Genomic DNA, 22,339 nt, shown 5'->3' with positions numbered 1-22,339 from the left:
CCAGCGGGCTGCTGTGAATTTGTGATGAAGTCGATGATGTACATTCTACTACACCAAACTTTCAAGACCTCTGTTGTGTGCCCATCTACAGGGAGTGCAGTGGAATTCTGAAAAAGCTTTCAGACAGAATGCAAAAAAAGGAAAAGGAAAAAAAAAAAAAAGATTATTTGCATAGTAACTAAATAATGAAAGACAGGGTTTTTCAGTTCCACACTTCAGCATCTAAAAAATGGCCAGTGGAGTATGATTATGCATTAAAAAGTCATATGAAGGGAAAGATTCCCACTCACACTGACAGCAGTAGTTTATTCCCCTTCACCATGAAAACAAGCAGAAAGCATTTCACTCAGAAAGATGATTTTTCCAAGCAAACTCTTTGAGTACTGTGAAAGCAGCCATAACTACACCAGCACTAACAGCATGCTCGTTAACTTTACAGAAGTCATTGCCTTATAAAGATTAATTTTAGAATAAATTCACCAAGCTGTTGTACCACGTTTTTTATGTCACTTGAATAGATTCCTTTATTGGAACAACAGTGAATTCTGGATATGAAAAAAAAAAAACCTGCACCTGCATTCATGGAGAAAAACGAAGATGTCAGTCTGCTGAAAATGGACATGAAGGAAGCAGGAGAAATGACATGAAAAAAGGAGTTAATGATGAATCTCTCCATGAAGGCAAGGGCCAGTATGCTTTCCTGAGAGAGATGCTGCTCTGGAGAAGTAGCTCTCAGTCAGAGGGTGCTCAGACCACAGCTGCTGGTCACTATCACCACCACAGAGCATGACCTGGAAACCACAGCTGCTTTACAAACTGATTAACCAAGGTAACCAGCGAGGCTTTACAGCACACGCCCTCCAGCCAGGACTGTGATGATGAACGTTTTCCCCAGGGAGCAGCACTAAGGAAGGGCAGCACAGGTACTTTTGCCCAGCCAGGAGCTCTGCAACCAGGAGCGAGTGGAACACCTCTCTGGTGCCAGGCCTTCAGGGAGCATTGGGCCAGCGTGGCCCTGTCACCAAGATGACCCCCGCTGCACAAGTGAGAGCTGGCAGTCAATGTTACGTGAGGGCTTGAAGGCTCTGTGTGTAAACACAGCGCAACTTGCCTTCATGCTCCAGCTGTGGTGGGTCTTGCCTGAGACAGTTTTATTAACACCTGCAAGATACAGGTATAACAAATGCATTTGTTTCACTAAGGCTCTATCACACAAAAATCTCACAGAAGTTTGTGCACCACACATGAAATAAACCTGCCCCACTGAAATTCAACAGCAAAGAGGGGGCAGGAGCAGGCAAGAAAAATGCAAACCTGGCTGTCCAACTCCAGGCAGCTCCCAGTTCCTCGAAAACAAGACGTCAACATTAGGCAAGGCCCCAGCTTTCACAGTTTCAAGCAGGAGGCCTCTAACACTGCAATAACCTACCGCCTAGTCTCTTAAGTGCCCTTCGGGACAGACAGGTAGACCTCCATCCCCAATTCAACATCTGCTCCTGAAGGTTCAGATACATAATAGCTGAAACTTCTCCAGACTCTATGAAAGGAGGCTCTGATGCAGCACCCAGCCCTCTCTCACTGCCCAGAGCAGGCAGGCAGGCAGTGAGCACACCCCAGGCAGCAGGACTCTGGGCTAACTCACTTTGCTGCTTCACATGCATAAGGAATGAGACAGTAATATAGGAAGAAAACTTGCAGAGTTAGTCTTGACTGCAAGGCTTGAAAACCACTAGCTGAGATACCTACTCCCCAGCTGGCTAATGACTCAGCTTTGCCAGCTTTGAAAGCAAATATTTAATAATTACCTAGTAAAGGGAAGTTGTGGACAGTTACACCTCAGGGTATTTCCAGAAATGACAAGTATTTTAAAATGGAAATTCACAAATTCTGCAGCATACATGATTTGAATATTTAGTGTACATCCTGGCCACGTACCATACTGCACACAAATACCACAGTGGGAACAGTTTTCCAAGACTACATATATCCCCAATGACACATCAGAATGCACTTTTAAGCAACAATGCAAAGATAAAAGCATGCTGTCTAAGGCATGCTTTAATGCTGCTACCATATTCTCTGTCAGTAGTCTATGGATTAACAGGGCCCTGATGCACTATAACACACTGACCACTCACAGCTCCACAGAAGATTATTCCTTTCACCATGAACATTAGCTGAAGATTAGGTATATTGTCGCAATTATTCATTCACATTTTTAACTTGGTCAGCTCTTAAGATACTCCACTCAGGGGTTTAAGGTTTTTATTATTATTTTTCTTTAAAGGTCTGATCCTAATTCCATTAACTCGCACCAATATCAGGGGAGTACGTTCAGGCTGTAAGTCAGAAGATTAATGTTATCTTAACAACTTCTGGGTCCTTAACACTGGCTATACTAGGTTAAAAAAAAAAAAAGAAAGATTCATTTAACCTACTGTCTCGCCATTGCCATTAGATGTAGGTGATACTTAGAGAAACAGTTAAATAAATAGAGCAAGTATAGAACATAAAAAAAAGTACTGGGGTATGATCACTCCCATTTAGGCTGTGTTCAAAATCTAGATGCCTTTCTCAATCTTGCTATTAGGAACAGGCAGTAGAACAGTAAAACACATCTATCTATATAATCACCTGCAACAGCAACCCATCTTCTAATAGGACAAAATCTCCTTTGTTTGCTAGGCTCTCATTTAGAACAGAGTGGATAGACAGGTGGATAGCTGGCTACAAAATAAATTTACTGGTTAAGACCTAACCTCATGTATGGGAGATTCCCCTTCAGCTCCCTTCTTGCTCTGGAGGCTCCCCACACAACCATCTGCATCCATACCCATGCAAAATGACTTCAAAATATTAACAAACTGGAACACTTCCAGAGCAACGTTTTCTATCCGCTCTGTATATGCTGCCAATCAACTCACAAACGGTACAACCCTAGAGAGTAAGATCTCCATGTATTAGCAACTACTTTTCCCAGATCTCCTTCACAGAGGTAAGATCGTCCCTGTTACTGCTAACAACTCGGGCAAGTTAAAAGCCACTGGCACCAGCTAGCAAAAATGAGACTGCTTACACTTGAAAATACCGAATGGTGCATCTTTAGTGTAAATATGCTCAAGTACCTCAGAGCACGTAAACATTTCAGAAGATAGATTATATTTGGGTTTGGTGGCTTTTTTGGTGTTTCTGTTGTTGATGATGATGTTTTTTTGAATACATACCTATCTTTCTGAATTGTCTGGTAAGCAGTTTGTGCGGGGAGGAGTATGATACAGTGCAGAAGTATGCTAAAATTACATTTGCATATTCTAAAGATAAAAGTTACCATTCATCATATCCGAAAACAAGAGTCTAAAAGCGCAAGATATACATTTATTTGAAGGGAAAAATAAGTCACAAGTACCAAAGCACTTTCAGAAAGGAGGCCGACAAACTTTTCCTTCCTGCCTGCAGAAAGAAAACTCCATTAACTAGCTTGCACGCACACAGCTGAACAGCCAGCTGCAAATTGGGCCAACCTACACCAGCACAGTAAGGCCAAAAACATGCCCTACATACTCCATGACAGGGAATTTTGGAGAGCAATACTGCTTGCAAAAGTACTTACGGAGACAACTTGGTAAGTCATTACCTGTAACAACAGAATTGGCAAGAGCTATCAGAGCTTTATCAACAGTAGAGCACCGTCCATAACAACACTGCACTACACAGAAAGACAGAACATAAATAGGAATATTGTGGTTCCTCGTGCAGGCTCGGCTCTTGCTGGCTTGTTCTGTCTGCAATGCACAGGATCAGCAGGGATTTTTCACCAGTCTCAACCTTTATTTTTGCATCCTCTTTGGAGGAAGTTTGCTAATTTGTGACTGCAAAGAGGCAATGGTCCTTGGGCCTCCTCGTGTATGAAGGCTGCCCCTTACTGTGTGTTTTCATGTTAAACACTGTACTGCCTCTGATAGTACCACATATTTTTACAAGAAGAAGGTAAGCTATAATGGACTTTCAAGTAAGAGGATGTGCAAACACACTCATCTGCACACAGACACAAGGACAGCATGTTTGTTTGTTTAAAACAAAAAAGAAAGAAAAGAAGAAAAGAAAGGAAAAGAGAAAGTCGGCCCTTGTTAAAAGAGAAAGAGAAGAAGACAAAGCCAGCCCTACTTTGTTCTTAGAAAAGAAAGACCTCCCTAGCCAAATCTGACCTCAGTAGCCAAATCTCTGTAGCCTAATCTGGCTGCTACAGAAGATAACTCGTAACATATTTCAAGTGAATTTGAGACTGGACAGTGAAGGCAGTACAACTTCTTGAATCTTTCTGCACCCAGCCACATTCGTGGATCTGTACCAGCACCCCCAATCCACTCAGTAGGTCCATGCCATCGACCATTTTGAGAAAGTCTTCATCAAACAGCAGGGGTGATGGGGAAATTACAACAGAAAAAAGAAAAAAACAAAGAAAAACACCTGATTTCTCTGCTACCAACTCTCAGCTTACCTCTGGAGGGCTACTCCCCAAACTGAAGACAGACTGCCCCAACCTGAAAGACAGTTCTGCCCCAGTTTTCATTTGGCATTTTTTTCAGCGTATCTGCAGGGCTTTAGAACTGCTGTGTTTTTATCTGATGAAAAAGCTGTCTTTCCTCCTGCAGTCCTACAATTCTTTGTGGTGAGACTGTTTCAGTATCAATATTAATATTCAAATGTCAAGTTTGTGACACTACATTTCCTGTACTATTTAAAGCATTCAGAATAATTACTATCTGTGAAATATTAAACAGTAAATTTCTGCTACCTGCTTACTATTTCAACAGCCCTAACTGTGACAGAACAGCACTTACACCACTCCTATGCAATTTTACATAGAGATGTATTGTTCTGCTTTTCTAGCAGTACTCACACGTTTTCCCAAATTGACTTTTGTTGTTTTAGCAAAGCCACCATTCATTCTCTTCTTTGGAGTGCCACTGAGATCTGAATCTCAACTGAGTTTGCAGTACTTATTGCTTCAGACTTCGGTCCATACATATTCCACAACCAATAGCAATTTTCATATATAACAAGCCACCAAGGATTTTTTAAGTATTTATGGAAAGGTAATCCTTTCTTACATTAATTCTACTGCTCTTAAAAAAATACAAAACAACAAAGCTTTCCTTTTGCCTGTTTTTCTCCATTTCAGCACTGAGTTTTCCTTTTGTAATTATCTAACCTTGGGTTACAAATATTTTTATTATAACAGATAGGTGTCTTCAGAAGTAACACACATCAGAACAGTGCAGCTGAGAAAGCACTAACCTGCCATTCCTTCCAAGCTGCCAATGCTGTAGAGAAGCCTTCATATAATAACATCAACTGAAAATAGCAGATGTCCATTCTCACATTCAGAAAGGCGTACAGAAAGGTTAATTACAGAATGAGTTTTTATCCTGGTCAAAAAACAGCTTTGGGAAGAATGCACAAAAAACATGTCCAGCCTTCCACTAACAGGCAACTTTATAAGCCAAAGGTCAAAATAAACATTCCAAATAACTCAAGGAAAGTTTTACTTTCATTGTATGGCTTGATGATACCACAGAGTATCAGTATCATTGCAGAGGTCAATTATTTCCACTGTTCTCCTCCCTGAAACTGCAGGACTGTTTCAGAATGTGCATGCTTCTTTCAGTCTTAATTAACTTCACCACAAATTCGAGCCAAAGGGGTCTGATCCCAACCCTCCAAAAGCCAACAGGAGGGACGCCAGTGGGAATAAAGCCTAAAACAACACGTCTACAGTAGTCAACAACTCTTGAGTTACATAAATGCTTGCTAATATCTCTATACTGACTGGCCATCAACATTTCCATTATAATCCATTTACTTGGGGACATTTGTATGCTGGATTTTATCCATACTCCTCTCTAGCCAGCTGAGAGGAATTGTTTTTGAGTGAAACAAACCACCTCCCTCCCCTCCAGAGACCTGCAAACAACTAATAAAGCCCTCATTTTCCACATAGACAACAGGATCCCACCACCCTGGGCTGAAAGACAGTCTACCCACTTTGCTACACCATGCTGTTGCAGAATGGTAAAAGGCAGCTTCAGTCCTGCAGCAGGAAATCAAGGGCTAGCAGGTTTTTCATGTAGTACGCCACGACATGAATAATTGGGACCAGGAATGCAACAATGAGGCTTGAACAGTTAATGAATAATGTGCCCTGTGATTCGTCATCATTCTGTTTACACTGCATTGAGAGTTATAAATGAAGTAATAAACAGTAAGATCCAGTCCACCAACACAAGAAGTGTGTCTTGATGCTCTCTAAAACGTACCAGGAGTAGTGTTAACATCACAGCCAGTATTCTTCCCATCCCAGTCAGTGAAACCATCCTTAGATTTGGTCTCCTGTGGGCTCCAGAAGTACAGCTACATTAGCCCACAGATGCATAGGCATATTATAATTGGACACATTATTTTAAAGTGTTTGAAGTAGCCTGAGTAGAAGTGTTCAGAAGACACAGAAAAACAAATTCCATTCCACAATATGCAATTCATACTAATGTTAATTAATTCACATTCACAACATAAGCTGAAGCTGTTCCAAATAAACCATTATGATACATTCTGAGAACATGTACTAGGAGCAAAACAGAACTTGGCTTAGTTCAAGCAACCTACCGACACAACTTTACGTATTTCCCAAAGGAGTCTGAGTCTGCCTTCTCCTGTCTGCTCCTGGAAGGATGTCAGTACCAGGCCCACCACGCTGCTTAGTCAACAACCAGCTCTACAATAATTCAATTAAGGGGTACAACATTAACAGTTTTTAGCAGTGATGTAAGAAAGATTCAAGTGCAAATGCTTCTAAGAGACCTAGCTGAAGGAATGGGGACATCTGTAGTCCTCAGCTATCACAGTAAAGCACGGTCCTTCTTCCTCTTCCCCTTCCAAGAGTTCTTCATACCCACTTACTCGTCCTCAGGCCTCCCTCCCCAGATGCCTAGAAGCAGAACAAGATGGACAAGAGTATGCAAGACAGCCCTGCCATCGCCCCACAGGATGTCCAACTACTCTGCCCACCTGCATGAGATGTAATTCTGCTGAAGTGAACTTGATGAGACCTCAAAGCTCTCTGCTGAAGCTAATACAAACTAAGACAGAGAAAGCTTGACAATCATCAGAATCATCAGAATCAAGGCACCAGCTAAGTGAGGGGAGCCCAGCAAGGAGGCCGGCAATAGGTTCTCTCTCTGGGGCAGAAGCTTCTCAGTGTTTTGTCTAAGGAACAAACACACAAAGTTGATACACTTGCCTTGGCACGTGAACAGATTTGTTCTTGGTAGTAACCACAAATTCTTTTCAAGTCCTGAGCAGAAGTTAAGAGATGACCCAGGTCAGTACTCATGCATCACACACCACAGCCCTTCTCAAGCACACAGGCAAAATACAACAGAACTCAGCTACAGACCAAACCCCACTTGCATACACCACAAACGCTTTTATTTTCCATGCCCATCCAAGAACATAAATTGTCCAAAGGCTGAATACCAGCTCTTCACAAAGGACCTCGGAGCCATCAGAGCTCCCTGCCAGCTCCTAACAGGGCATTTGCCCATCATAAACTGCCCACATGCTCATGCTTTTCCCCAGGCAGAGCCATGCACTTTGCATCTAGGCAGCAGCTTGTTTTAACTGCACACTTAATAGGACAGGTCACAGTAAAACACACACAAAAAAGCTACTCGTAAGTAAGAAGGCAAATCAGTGGCTACGACTGCAAAGCGCTGTTGCTAGCCAGAAATGAAGAGCACACAATCCAGCACTGAACGACTGCCAGCAAGGAGGAGTCCCAGTTTAAGGCCGCAAAAACACTTGGAAAGCTGTTACTTGGCTGATTACGTCTCTGCTGGAAGGGTAAGGTTTCAGAGTAGTGTGCCCAGCAGATTAGATGTGCGGCTCCCAGCACAGCTCGCAGGAGCTGCAGATCTGAACCACCACGCACAGTGCAACTGTACCCTTGCACGTAGTGGCAATACAACCTGCCTCTGAGCAACACTATGACAAAAACAATAGCAGTATCAATGAGACTCTACTCCGTGGGCAATGACCACAATACACGCCACACTTCCGTTGAAACGAACTGCTCTGTGAGAAATTTTATAAACCAAGCAGGAGATATAAAGAAAGTGGTAAGGGCAGTGCCTTTTTGGAAAAAAAAAAAAGAAAAAAAGAAGAAGAATAAAAAGAAAGGAAAAAAGGGACAATTTGGCATTTGCAGTGTGTACAAGATGCCTTCATACACTTTCCTGATTCCTTGCCAGTAACTATTCAAAAAAGACCACTTAACAAGCAAACAGGTCTTCAGCACAACAAATAATAAAAAAGAGAGCAAAGCTTGTGCTATTTAAATATCATGAAACATTCTGCTAATCATGCACAGATGGAAGTACAGACGCTTCTGCCAGACGCCTTGTTCCAAAACTTTGCTCTATTTTTAATTATTTGATGCGCAGAGGACCTGTTTGCTGATTAAAAGGGCGCTGCCTTTAAAAGGACTCCATCAATATGGAGTCTGGTCTTGTTTTTCATGGGAATGTAGAAACTCCTAACTGTGAGCTCCCCGTAACAATTTGCTGTGGCTGTTTCCCGCCAGATACTTCTCTCACCTTGGGAGACTACGTACAGATGGGAAAAGCGAATCTAACTATGTGCAGTGCTGTCTGAAAAATGCTGAGTGATTTCATTTGGATAATGCTTCTTTTCCCACAACTTCCTTTTGTCTGTAACTCTTTTGGTGCTACCCACAAGCATCGATTTTCAGATGCGGGCATTATTTTTGACAGCTTTCCTTTCAGTCAGAGCATAGTTTTTTGTGAAAAACACCTCCAAACTTCATCAACCAAAATACTCAGTGTAGTCAGAGGCTGCCAAAAACATTTAGATTAAAAAAAAAAAAAAAACACAAAAAATGGTGTGGGGGGGAGCAAGCCTTGCATTTTTCCCTTCATACCTCCTGTGAACTTCACTCAATTCAGTGGGTACTTCATTCCTGTGCTTCTCCACAGCAGTCAAGGAATTCTTCCCTCAGTGAAGAGCCTCACTCAGAATGCACAGCATGTTCAATTTTTTTTCCCCTTTCTTTTACTGAATTAAGTGCTTCTCAAACATTCTTTTTTGGCTCAGTTTACCTTTTATCTCGAAAGTTTTGCAATCTATTACTGTAGCATTCTGCCAGTATGAAAATGACTGGAAATTTAAGAAAAACAGCTCAGGCCGTTACTTTTGTCCCACTAGTATAATATGTACAAAACACCACGTTTTTAAAGCTCGCTAATGTTAATGACTGAAGCTGTGCTATTAGCACAGTAAGAGCCCTCTGACTAGCAGACCACATGGTACAACAAGAAAGTAACAGTGACCCCATTATCTTAGGAACAAATAACCCAAAGAGGGTGCCTCCCGGCTCATGCCCAGCTACAGAGAAAACAGCTGAATTACTTTTAAACTGCCAGCGTGTAACATTATACAAACAGATAAACGCGCCCGGTTTGTGAGCAACCAGCTGACCAGCCTGGAAAGCAAGGTGCCAGCTGAAGAGACGCTGCAGCTGCCAGCCAGGGAGGACTGGCAGGGGCAGGCAAGGCTGACAATCCAATGCGCCGCTCCAGAGAAGAAATAAAGGCTTTTTTTTTCCCCGTGAGGAGAAGGGAGGGCTGTACGGAGGGAAAGGCTTGTCCTGACACATCATCGGGGCTGCAGAGCTCAGAACCCAGCTGTGACTAAGGAGGAAGGGAGGGAGATCAAACAATGTTCAAACTGGCCCTTCTGCAGATAATGACCGAGGTACTGAAAACTTCTAAGCGAAAATGGACTCTGGGCACACAGGAACACACGCACAGGGCGAGCCCAAAGAAGGGCAGCATGCAGCAAAGCACTGCGCAGGGAGCAAATGTGGAGTGGGTGCCCTGCAAGTGGGTCAGGAGCTGCCAGGCGTGCTGAGCGTGGAAGAAACTCCGCAGAGAAGGAGGTGAGAAGAGAAACTGACAGGCCAGCAACAGGAGAGTAAATCAGGGAAAGGTTACAGCGGGACAGAAGGATGATTGGGCAAAATACTGGCTGGCTGTATGAAGATGAGTCTAATTCACCAGCACATCCACATGAAGGCCAGAAAGTGAGGACAGCTGACTGAGGAACAGTCTTCATTCTCTCTTCACTTGAAGGAAGAATCAAGCTAACACTCAACTACCAAGCAGCATCCTACCAGCAAGCAAACCAACAGCTCCAACATCAGAGGGCCTCAGCCCTCCCACAGACACACAGCCAGATGCCACATTCTGTTACAGCCCACCACACGCAAGCATTCCACTCAAACCTCAGCAGTAAGGACAGAGGCAGGCACCAGACCCGTTACCCACTGCTGGCTGTAGTGGAGCACCCTGCTGTAACACAGGCAAGAAGCATGACAAGCTGTGCTGCAGCTCAGGCTGCCCAGCACTGCTGGTCTCACAGGCACACCAGCTAGGGCATGAGCTGCACAAACAGCACCAAGCACTGCAGCCAGCCCGCTGACAGCTCAAACAAACAGACTGCACAGTGCTGCTGCTAACGTAGCAGAAGCATGTCTTAGTTTGCATTTCTTCCATTCCTTTCAACCAGCATGACGTTTCAGCAAGTTCAGGTCCTTGTTGTCTTTCTTTGCTGCTATTTTACACCTTTCAGATGCTTGCTACATACCTCCTATCCATCTTACTTAGGGCCCATTCTGGCTGTTTTCTTAACAGATGTCAACATCTGGACAGTAATGTCATATAACAAATGTCATTCAGGAAGTTTATTATCACAACTTTATTTCACTCAGTCAGTGCACACAGTTTCTCCTGAATTTGCCACAGATCTGCAATCAAAATAAGGTCGTGATCACCAACAAATCCCAGGCTGTACCCCTGTCAGTTTGTGGCAGCCTCATAGTGGAAGACCACGCACTGGGACGAGTTATTCCCTCAGCTTGTACAAACATAGAACAAAATACAGATTTTGATTCGTTCTTCAGTCCTTCCAATGTCATAGTGTCACCTATATTTTAAGTTAATCCATAACACAGTTCACTAAGACTGACAGTAGGAAACTTGAAACTCATTCCTGATTCTAAGAGGAGGCAGAGGAGACCTAAAGTGAAAGTTAAAGCATCTCCTCAGTTCTGCGAACCAGAAGATGCAAAAGAAAAGTGTTTGCCCACTTATTTGTCTTTGGCCTTTACACCAGCCCTGGAGAATTATCGCCCACAGAGGAGTGCCGGTAACCTGGCTGGAGCAGCTGGTGAGGATGCAGGCAAGGAGAACACAAAGGAGAGAAACAGAGAGTCCAGGATGGATTAGTCCCTCATCCGTAGTAAAGCAGGATGGGGTGGCACCATTTCACTTTTTTGGTTTTTGACACTGCCAAACAACTGAAGTTCTGATTAATCTCCACACCTATTAATGACATGGTCTGGGAGTTTGTTCATTAAAACTGGATGCTCAAATTTTAAGACACTGGTATGAAATTAAAGTCTTGTAATAACTAAGAGATGATGTTCACAATATCCATACTATAGTGTTTTACTTGTGTAAGGACAATCACTACTGGTACATCTGCAGCAAAATATTTCACTCAGAAGTTCAATTTTAATCAAAAGGAAATTTGCATCCCTTGCTAAGGGAAGAAAATACCAGTGATCAAATCTACGGTACTTCAGCACAGCCTAAAGTGATACACAATGCTGCCCAAGCAGAGGCATCTTTAAGGCAGTGCTGCTAAGCCTGAAGAGGAAAGTGATCAGAGAGCGGTAAAATGGACCTTATGTTTGTCTTAAAAATGAGAAAAAAATCACCCAAGTGGCAGCAAATATACAAACAGAAAGAATGTGATTGAGTTAGCATTTGAATTCTGTACTTCAAGCTACCTTTGATCAACTTGATTAACATTCCTTTCTAAAAATCTTATAGCTGATGCACTTCATGAACACAATTAAAGTAGATTAATCTGCTCTAAATTGTACACTTCATAAGATTACTGTTCCTCTGATTAATTTTACAAAAAACATGTGCAACTATGTATTTTTGTCAATGATAACATAAACCCCTGAGAGAGCTACCAGTAACTGGCCAAAAGACATCAGTGTGAACATCTAATAAATCAGCGCGCTGTATGATGCAATGTTCCGTGATCTCATACACCAAATACTACACTTCTCGTTCGAGTGCAAGAGAAAAAGAACTCAGTTGTCAGCTTATACCACCTGACTGGTTAAAATCTAATTCTTCTGATGTTACTACCTACACGAAAACGCTGACAGATAGTCAAAGTGACTGCAACAGGTCCACAAACCTTCCTCTACTAAAATTGGTGATAAAATACAAATCACATTCAATGGCGCGGTTTGACACAGCTGAATTTCAGAGGCGCTGGGTCTGAAAGGGACCCATCTGAGCCCCGATCTGAGGGGAAGGCTCACCTTGACCTCCCCAGGACAGCCGTGAGCAGACTGATGTCCCTTCACCCCACAAATCCCCCTGCCTGGTGCTGTAGCTAAGCGCTGCTGAACTCAGGTACCCTCTGGAAGCACTGCAAGGCGGTAATTAGCGTGAGGCTTGTAATGCATTCCCCAGCCAGAAACACGGGTTGCTGTGGTCACTGGAGTCAGAGAGTGTGAAAAGGGGCTGGGGGGGGGGAGATAAAGAAAAACAGGTAACAGTGGGGAAAACACAGTGATATCCTATTTAAGTATCAAATATTAACATGATTACCACTATCAACTGAACTGTCAAATACGTATTATGGGAAAATGGTGATTAAAAAAAAAAATTCCCAATAAAATACATCATTGCAGTGGAGAGGATTAATGATGCACAGGAGATACCTCTGACACAAACGTGTACTTCCTAAATCGCGTTTGGCTTCATTTTGATTTTTAGAGAAATGATGCATTTAACATCCTGTCTGCAGATGATACAATTTTAAAACGCAACCACAACACCACAACAGCAATCTAAACCCTTCTTCTATGTTCTGGGAAGCTCTGTGCACGGCTCCCATTAAGCTTACCGGTAACTGCGAACTGTTAACATGCCTTAGTATGGTTTCAGCATTCCTAGGCAAGGCTAAGCAGCAGTCAGAAAACAATGATATCCCCAGGCCCACACTGTAGTTTCTCAAGCAGAGATTAAGCACGGTATTCTGCTCAACAAGCTCATCACTGTTAAGTAACTCATCAGAAAATAAAGAGGGAATTATCAAATGGGAATTGCCAAGTAATTAGTTCTCTGAAGCAGATGACATACAACTGTTAAAGGGAGGGGCTTCCCTGTTAGTCATATGTCAGAGTAGAGCCTACTAATCTGTAAATAAAAATGCATTTCATATGATTAGCGCGATGGGTTTTTAACCACTAGCGGTACATGAAGAATTAATTTGCAACTTTTTGTGCTGTAATAAGCCAGTGAGATTTTCTCCCTTTGCATACAATGAGTTTTCCAACACTGCGGATCGCCTGCTGTCTGACTGCCTGGGGACAGACGGCCATGCAGACAGGCTGCTACCAGGGAGGGGACGTGCTCAAGGGCTGGGGAGGAGGGTAAGTGCATTTACTATCATAGTAAGCGGAAAAGGCACTCCCTGCTCAGCTGCTCCACGTGACACCGACAAGGACGGCACCGACGAGAAAACGCTCCCTGGCACACAAATTCACAGGGATTAAGCCTGCTTTCTGTACTTAGCCTTCTCCGTTAAAGCCTGACTTTCTTCAAGAAGATCATCTCACAGAAACGTTCAATTTGCAAAACCTGAAGGGCCTTCATGCATGGGTACCTGACAAACAAAAATGTGGTAACGCTCACAACCACATTCCAGTACAAACAAGAAACACTTAAACTTCTCTGCTTTTTATAGACTGAAGAGTGAGCCAATAAACCCCTAAATCAGGCTTTCAGCTAGTCCCAAACAGAACTGCTCACTGCTAACTCACCAACAACTAAAGAAGTAATTACCAAACACACCAAGGGTAAGTGGAGGAGGGCATGTATGATGCTGAGGCCTGTACAGAACTACAGATCAGGGATGGCAATCACAGCATTTTGACCCTCAGCACATGCTCTAATATTTGCCCCATCAGCCAAAATATCACACTATAAAGTAATGCTAGCACAGGACAGATCTCCACAGCATATCACAGAAGGTGAATCAAACCTCAGGCACTGGCTTATATCACATTACCAATGAGAGCCTAGCACTTCCATCTAGACAAGTCACTGCAGCCAGCTCTGTTTATACTTCAGACAGTGTTACAAAACCTCCAGTCAATCTGACATCGGGCTACAGCAGCATCTGCTGAGGAAACAGCAGAGCAAAGTCAGAGCAGGGCACCACGGGGGTGATGGGGTAGGGCTGGGGAGGTGACCAGGCCTCATCTCCAACATCTGACACTGCATTCACGTCTTTTTATTCAATTTATCAAAGAGTTATTCACTCAGCCACAAAACAAACAATTAAAAAAAATTAAAATGATTTCTAATTACTCTCCAATTATACCTAGTTCACATCATCATTTCATTTGTGCTGTTAATGTGCTCACAGTCTCCACTGCTGCCTTCTTTTAGCCCTACAGCCATTGCAGGCCTTGATAAACAGCGTAAGAGGGAGGAAATAAAATCAGCCGTGATAAAGGAACACCGATATGGCAATCAAAAAATTGCCTTTGGACACACTAATATTGAGACCGATTACCTCTTTCTACATTCAGTAAATAATATTTTAAGAGGACAGACTGCTGTTCATTTACAGAGAATGGCAGCCAAAAGCCTGTGCAAAGCACAGCTTAGGCCTTCTGTACCTAACAGGTAGTGTGCAGATATACTTATGGAAAATTCAGCAATAAAAATTTACAAACAGGCTGTGGCTGCAAATTCAACCCGATACTACGACATGATTAATAGATATCAAGTGACTCAACAGTGAAAAAGATTGAAAAGAACACTCCAGTTATTCAAACATCCAGTGCCTCATGCAAAACCCTCTCGACACAACTGCTTAAAAGAAAGCATTGAGTCATTTGCCTGCGTGGAAGGAGGCAGAGCGAGTTCTGAACAAATAACAATAACTCAACATTTTTTAGCTCAGGCTAAAATTAACTGAAGTCAGGAATCATGGAAAAAAAAAAAAAAAAGCCATATCTCAACACATGTGATTTTATTTTCACTAATCCCAGTGTCCTCATTCAGGCAGTGAGCTCTGCAGACTCTGCAGGAAAGCTGCTTGAAGCCGAGCAGCAGGCACGCCTCAAGCTTACACACCGCAGCGGCTTCACTCCTTGCAGCCACACGCCTCCTTCTGTGAGTACAAACGCACGTGGGGGGGCACCAGGGCTGAAGCAGAGTCTCTGAGCTCTGATACTGGAGGTGCCAGGTGAAATAAGCATGCCTGATGTTCCATCCCTCGGACAGAACTCGTGGCGATAACCTGGGTCTGCACAGAACAGAGCAGGGCTGCTGATACTTCACCCCCCCGCCAAAAAAATGTGAGCGCTGGAAAAGATGCTGGGTCTGAGCATGCAGTGCTCGATCTCAATTCATGAAACCTATTTGTGGCTGATCACTGTGCTGCTCTGGGTCATGTTTGTTTCACGTGTTACTACTTTTGAGTTCCCTTCTGTTAAATCAAGCACTTGTAAGAGATAACGCTTGTAAGCAGGCAGTCGCTATCTCAGTAACTTTCTCTTTACTCATACAGTAGGACTGATTTTGATCGATCCCTAGAGAAAATAAGCACTAACTAACAAGGCCAATAGAGGAACCCACGCTCAGTGACTGAGACAGCACGTCCAAGAAAAGGAGCTGAAAAAGATCTGATCTGAAGGCCAGAAGACAACGCTGCATTTCAAACTGCACTGATACTGAAAAAAAGCAGCACAGTCCTGCCCTCCTCTCACGCTGTAACCGAGACAACTGCAGCAGACTTAACTAGGTTATTTCTTCTTTAATCCAAACTGTTCCCAACACGTAACATACTTTTTCTCATGCCATCGCAGGAAGTGCCAGATGCTAAAATATTCTAAGTGATTTAGAGATACATTGCGGGTAACTCACACGGGATTCAACCAATACGCTTTAAATCGTTTCTTCTAGTTAAGAGATAGAAAGCTGTCCTGTGGTAATTGTCTGTGCAAATAAATACAACTTCATAAAACCTGTGTCAGTTCTGAAAAAAATGAAAGGTTTTGTGAAAACGTCGCTGTCAGAACAGAGAGCTCCCTTCTATTTGATCTCCCGAGCCCACAGCAGCTACCCAGTCAGTTCTGTCCCAAAAGTGAAAGATGAAATGTGTCAGTGCACAGGCACTTGGGCTGGCTGTTCAACCAAAAATCTCCTATTGCTCTGAAGGGGCATAGAGCCCATCAGTCCACCCCCACTACTCCAGCTCATCTGTAAACCCTAAGAGGCATGTCTTTACATGTAACGGCTTGCTCAGACAACTTCCCTTTACAGCACAGCACCCTACCCCACAGCCATAATAAAATGTAAATTACGTGCCACACACCTCTCTGACATGCTGCACATATTAGAAAGTTATTCTGCAACAGAGACTTTCTGGACAACCCCTCATATGTAGAATGCTATAGTAATGGAGTTTTCTGGCTGCATAAAGGGGAAAAAAAAGCACCTTAACTTCTGCAAGTAATTGCTGCATTTAATTTTCTTTTATTCAGAGACGTCACATTTTTTTATGACTTTTGTCTTTTTTTTCCCCCCCAAAAAAGTATTAGTAGCATTGCCAATCTGAAGCACTCAAAAATCATGAAACAGGTCCAGAAAACCAAGCTGGCTTAATGACAATCAGATTAAAGAAATAAAATAAAAATTTATGTTCTTTTTATTGGCAATACGATTGTTGAGCCCTTAAACTTGGTTCTTTCAAGGTATTTCCCCCAGCCACACAAGAAGGAGAAGTAAGAAAGAGGAGAGGGAGCTGAGCGTGCTACTCCATCCTGTCTGGTTCCAGAACTTCGGGGAAAAAAGTCAGAAGAACTGAAAACATTCCTGAAACTGGAGTAAAAGACACTCGAGCACATCACTAGTGACCAGCTATCTGGGAAGCATCCTCATGCCAGGCAAAGTTAAGTGCTTAAGGGAAATCAGGATACTGAAAAGTCAAACGAGCTGCTAGGAACAAGAACTGCTAAAAATGTTCACAAAAGCACGGGGAGGATTTATAATAATTATACTTGTGGTATTAACCAACAAAAAAATCAAAGACTGTAAAACTTTTCCATTCGTGCTACAATCTTTAGTAACTGCATATACTCTGACCTGAGGTATACATAAAACCACTCATCTGGAACCCACTGTCCTGTCAGTCACCCAACTGAGTCACCAGAGCTAATGGAATTTCTATGATGAGTTTCTCCAGGAGCTCTACTGCCAGGCACGGGAAGTACAGACGTTCTGCAGGTAGATAACGGCACGGACTGCATTCAGGTGCCTGTGCTGACCAGAACCTGCTGCAGACAGTGCATGCTTGTTAGACAAAAGAAAAGGCAGCACTTCCTCACCTTACTGACAGCGCATCTCTGTACGGCAAAGATGACGGTGAAGGTGGTCACTGTCCTGCAGGGGTCAACAATAAATTCACAGCTTGTATTGCTCGCCCGTCTGGTTCGGCCTGCGGCGTGACTGGAGGTCCCAAAGTTGAGGAGGTGGGAGCCAAAAGAAAACAAAGCAAAAACACAGGTAAGACTCAAATGGCAGCACCCTAAGACACTCTAATGAAGCCTGAGCAGTTGCTTTGCTATTACTCAAGCACAAATAAACTATAGATTCAGTCTCGCAGACAGCACACATACAGCACAGAATGTAGCCCACATATTCCAACAGAGTGCTCTTTTCCTACATGTGATCTTGACGAGGTGAAGAACCATAAGCGAGTCGAGCTGACTTCAGTGCCAGCAGAACTGGCTTGTGCTGTATCTGAGGAGGGGCACCACTCAGAATACTGCTGCAACTGCTGCCATTGGGTGAATGCAGTCAGCCAGGGGAACGTGGCGTTACCTTGTCCTTAACAGCAGCACATCAGAGCCAGTGCACAGTGCTGCAAACGCTCAAACAACGTAAACAGCAGCCAATGCTGCCAGCATGGTTCTTTTTCTTCTATTTCTGAATTTTCTTCAGTAAAAATACTGAGAGCAACAGCACTGACATTCTGTTGACATCACATATTCAACAAAATATTTTTTTTTCCCCCCCACTTGGAATCCTACCAAATATTTTTATCACTCTTGGGACAATAAAAGGATTTAGTGGGACCATTTCTCCCTCACTGAGAAGCACTTTTGTTGTTTCAGTTTATGAGCACGCTGACTCGTCCCTACCCTATTTATGGAAGGATTTACACACATACTTAACTCCAGATAGATTCTTTAATCAATCCTCATTCAGCAAAACCCTCGCTGGGACGTGTACTAAGGCAACTTTGCAGACTGGGACCAATACACACACACAGATTTGCATGTGTTTCAGAGCCATCTCAGACTCCAGCTTTTAGGGGAAAAACAGAAAGCATCCAGCATTACCCTCTCAGTGTTTGCAGGGGGATCAAAAAGTAATTACAGCCATAGATCCAGTTTCTGCCTTTCCACAAAAGTTGGGAGACTGCAAAGTTTCTTCCATTTAGAAGCATCCATCACCAATCAGCTAAGCCAAAACCGTGTAAAAAAACTTCAGCTCATAAAAAAATGCAAACCACCGAACAAGATGCACGTATGACATCAGATTCCAAAATGCTGTGCCTCTGACCGAGTAAAACCGAATGAGATCAGGATTTCTGGCTTGCAAGCTCAGGCTAAGCATACAACTTCCTACAGAGCACTCACTGGAATACAGCACGTCGTTTCAGCAAACTGCAGCATTTACCTGTGCCAAGCCTGTCAGACTGCTGCCTCTTCAGCTAATTGTGTTGGTATTTGTTATAGCAGTCGGTACCGTACCTCCGAGGAGACCTACAGCTCCATCTGCCACCCGAGCCGTGCAGAGCACCCAGACCGTACCTGTGCAGTCCCCACCCAGCCTAGTGTGCCCACCAGGCAGCCCTGCCGCACAGCCCTGCACGCAGCCAGCGCTGCAGCCCCTCGCCATTCTGACACGCGTTTGCTTTAAGCCCCGCTGCAGTTCTTCATCGCGTTTCCCCTCAATTAGCACACCACAACAAAAGCCAGCGCCGCACCAGCAATGACAACGACAGTCCTCGCTGCCCTCTACTCAGACGTGCTGCTGAACTTCAGCACGGGGAGAACCAGGCCTTCGTTTTGCTCAGCTAGGCATGGCACTGAGACCATCACTTTCACATCCTAATGTTTAAATCAGCAGTTGCTTTTCAGGTGAGCACATTTAACGTCTATTTTCTTAATTAAGATGAAACTAGGCCACTGGATCTATTACATAAAAATGTTGGTGAAGTGAAATTCCAGGCCTCTTGTAAATGTCTCTTAAAACAAGACCAGTTCCTTCAGCCTCTCTAAGTAAATCAGACCAGGCCAGGGAGAAGAGCTGCGTCTTGTACTTGCAGGAAGTCTCTTAACTACACACAAACGGCCTTTTCGAAGTAACTGTTTTGCTGTGCTCTGTCACACGGTGAACTACTTCTCCATGGAGCACGTCACCAGCAACACCGGGCATGCAGTGGCAGCTCGACAGCAACCGTGCTGCGAGCGCTCACCTTCTGCTACCACTCCTCTCCACGGGCTGCCCTCCTTCCAGCCCCCTCGGCACGCAGAGGAAGGCCGTTCCCACCAAAGGCAGGCATTAGGATCGAGCCCCGGGCACAGAGGGCCGGTCAGCACAGCCCACGGGCTGCCTGAGAGCTCCGGTGCTGCACCGCGCTGGCAACTTCTCCCCACCGAGATGTGAAACGCTCCGGGCTGCGCTCTGTAGCAGCGTGGATGCACGTGCGGTTAGCAATGGGAGTCATTCACCGCTCTTGCACGTGGCTAACGCGGCTCCTCCAGGGGGCAAAACTCCCACGGTGCTTTTTGCCGTAGAAAGATATTGGAGAAACGATGGCTCAGGCAGCGGATCAGCGCCTGAGCTCTGCTACTCTGCTCTGTGCCTGGCCGAGGTCCAACAAGCGGAGCTACCCCAGATACACACCGTGTGCGCGGCTCACAAGCAGCCCCTGGAGCCGCTCCAGGCCCACGGCATTAGGATCGAGCACCAGATTGGGCGCCTGTGTGCAGGCAGCGGGGGGGAAGGCCGGCATGAGATCTTCAGTTCAGCGCTCCCGGAGGGCGGCACGCAGCGCGGAGCTGCACTGCCTGCTCTGTCACGGCGTTACGCTGTCTGAGGCGGAAAGTTTCCCACTCTATTACTCTGCTGTATTTCAACGAGCACCAATGCGAAATAAAATAAATCGGAATACCAGCAACGAGTTGTTTGCCGATAAGAAAATCTTTATATCGTACGCCCCTCGGTTTTTTTTTTAACCGAGGGTGCAGGAAGCCAGCCGTCCCCCAACACACAGCTCCTTGCTCAGTCACGCAGCACCGAGCATTCCCACCGGTAATGTCACGGCTCGGCGCGGGACGGCCCCGCGGCCTACGGCGGACGGGCGGGGAGAGGGGAGCAGCGGCGAAGTTTTCGCGCGCCCGCAGCCCCCCGAGCACCGCCGCCCCTTCCTCCCGCAGTCCGCACGCGGCACGGGGGCGGCCGGGCACACGGCGCGCGCACACCTGAGCGGCCGGGGCCGTCCGTTGCCATGGCAGCGCGCTCACATCGCTCGGCGGAGCGGGGCCGGGCGGGTTCCGGCGACGAGGGGCTGCGAGAAGAGCCCGGGACCGCGCGGGGGAAGGGCCGGAGGCGCGGCGCGGCGATCCCGCGGCGGAAGGGCTCGAAAGCGAAATTAAAGGCCCTCAGCGTGCCGCTGTACGGACGCGCTTTGCCCCGCGCACGGAGGGGCTCGGCGTATCCCCCCGCCTGGCTCGGCACGGCTGCCCGCGGAGCGCCTGCTGTGCAGCCAACGGCACCCAAACAGCCGTGGCTCCCCGCGCCGAACGGCGCATTATATAACGGCTTCCGACTCGTTTGCTCCTCCGTTAGCGCCCGGCGGTAATTCCTCCTCTGCCGCCGCTCCGTCACGTTATTATCGCTATCACAGCGGGCGCTGACGTTTCCCAGCGCCTTTAATTCAGACTTCGGTACCCCCAGGAATCGCGCTCGCGAATCGCGGCCCTACCGGGGCTGAGGGGGGGATATCGAACAACACCGACCCGACCCCGAGCTCCGGTCGGCGCCGGGGCCGAGCGGCGGTGCCCCGCGGCCCTCCCTCCCGCGCTCCCCCGGCGGCGGTACCGGGCGTTGTCCGCGGGCGGCCCGGGCCCCGGGAGCGGCGGCGCGGGGTGGCCGCCGGGCACAGCCCCGTCCCAGCGCCGCCTCCTCCTCCACCGCCCGCTCGCTTCATTCACCCTCAGCGGCCGCCCAGCCCCTACTACATGCGCCGTGCGGCCCGGCCGCGGCCCCCCCGCTCCCACACACACACACACACACACACACACACACACACAGGGGCCGTGTCAGCACCCCGTCACGCACCGCACCGCCACACACACACACACGGGTACAAACACACGCCCCGCAAAATGTCCACCGCGGCCACCGGCGGGGTGAGGAAGAAGGGAGGAGGAGGAGGAGGAGGAGGAGGAGGTGGAGCGGGAGGGCCGTACGAGCCCCGGGCCCAGGCCGCTGCCCTCGGCCATGTCGTGGCCCCCGCCCGGGCCGGGCCCTGAGGCTGGGCCGCAGCGCTGCCCCCCCCGCACACACGCACACATACACGCACACATACACATATATACACACATACACACGAACACAGCCGCCCCCGGCCCCGTGTTTTTCCAGCCGGGAACCGCGGGTGGCTCCGCAGCCCAAACAAGGGGAGAAACCGGGGGGGAGGAGGAGGAGGAGGAGGAGGACCGGGGGGGGCAGAAAGCAGAGGAGGAAGAAAAAGGCACTTACTGTAAAGTGTCAGTGGAGGTGGGGCTGGCGGGGGGGTCGGACCGAGACTCGCGCACCGCCGTCCTCCCGAGGTGGGGGTCTGTGTGTGTGTGTGTAAATGTGTGTGTGTAAATATGTGTGTGTGTATATGGGCTCCTTCCCCCGCGGGTACACGCTGCGGGCCGCTCCGCCGCTGTAGTAGAAATGATGTCTGCGGTACAGCGCTCGCTGCCGCTCCGCTCTCCAGTATGTAAATGTGTAATAGAAGCCAAATATGGAGCAGTTGGCTGCCTCTGCAACAGCTCAAGGATCCTACTTCACGCGAAAGCCGGGGGGGGGGGGGG

The 22,339-nt window shown here is 46.2% G+C and overlaps 1 protein-coding gene across 9 annotated transcripts in view; it reads right to left on the bottom strand.

Annotated features, from left to right (window-relative positions):
* The window catches only part of ATXN1 (ataxin 1), a 198,822-nt gene extending 176,511 nt beyond the window's left edge, over window positions 1-22,311 (bottom strand). For 5 of the 9 annotated variants that reach the window (XR_006172165.1, XR_006172166.1, XR_006172167.1 and 2 more), the window contains exon 1: window positions 17,567-18,572. The gene's annotated coding sequence lies outside the window, so the exon portion shown is untranslated. The other 4 variants (XM_042840029.1, XM_042840031.1, XM_042840030.1 and 1 more) reach the window with 4 other exon arrangements.
* Between the last annotated feature and the right edge of the window lie 28 nt (window positions 22,312-22,339).

This window comes from Centrocercus urophasianus, unplaced genomic scaffold (genome assembly GCF_019232065.1).
Source record: "Centrocercus urophasianus isolate 14NV4802_14NV808 unplaced genomic scaffold, USGS_Curo_1.0 seq_11, whole genome shotgun sequence".
Lineage (NCBI taxonomy): Eukaryota > Metazoa > Chordata > Aves > Galliformes > Phasianidae > Centrocercus > Centrocercus urophasianus.
Note: the sequence above shows the minus strand (reverse complement) of the source record. Positions and strands in the feature narration are given on the sequence as shown.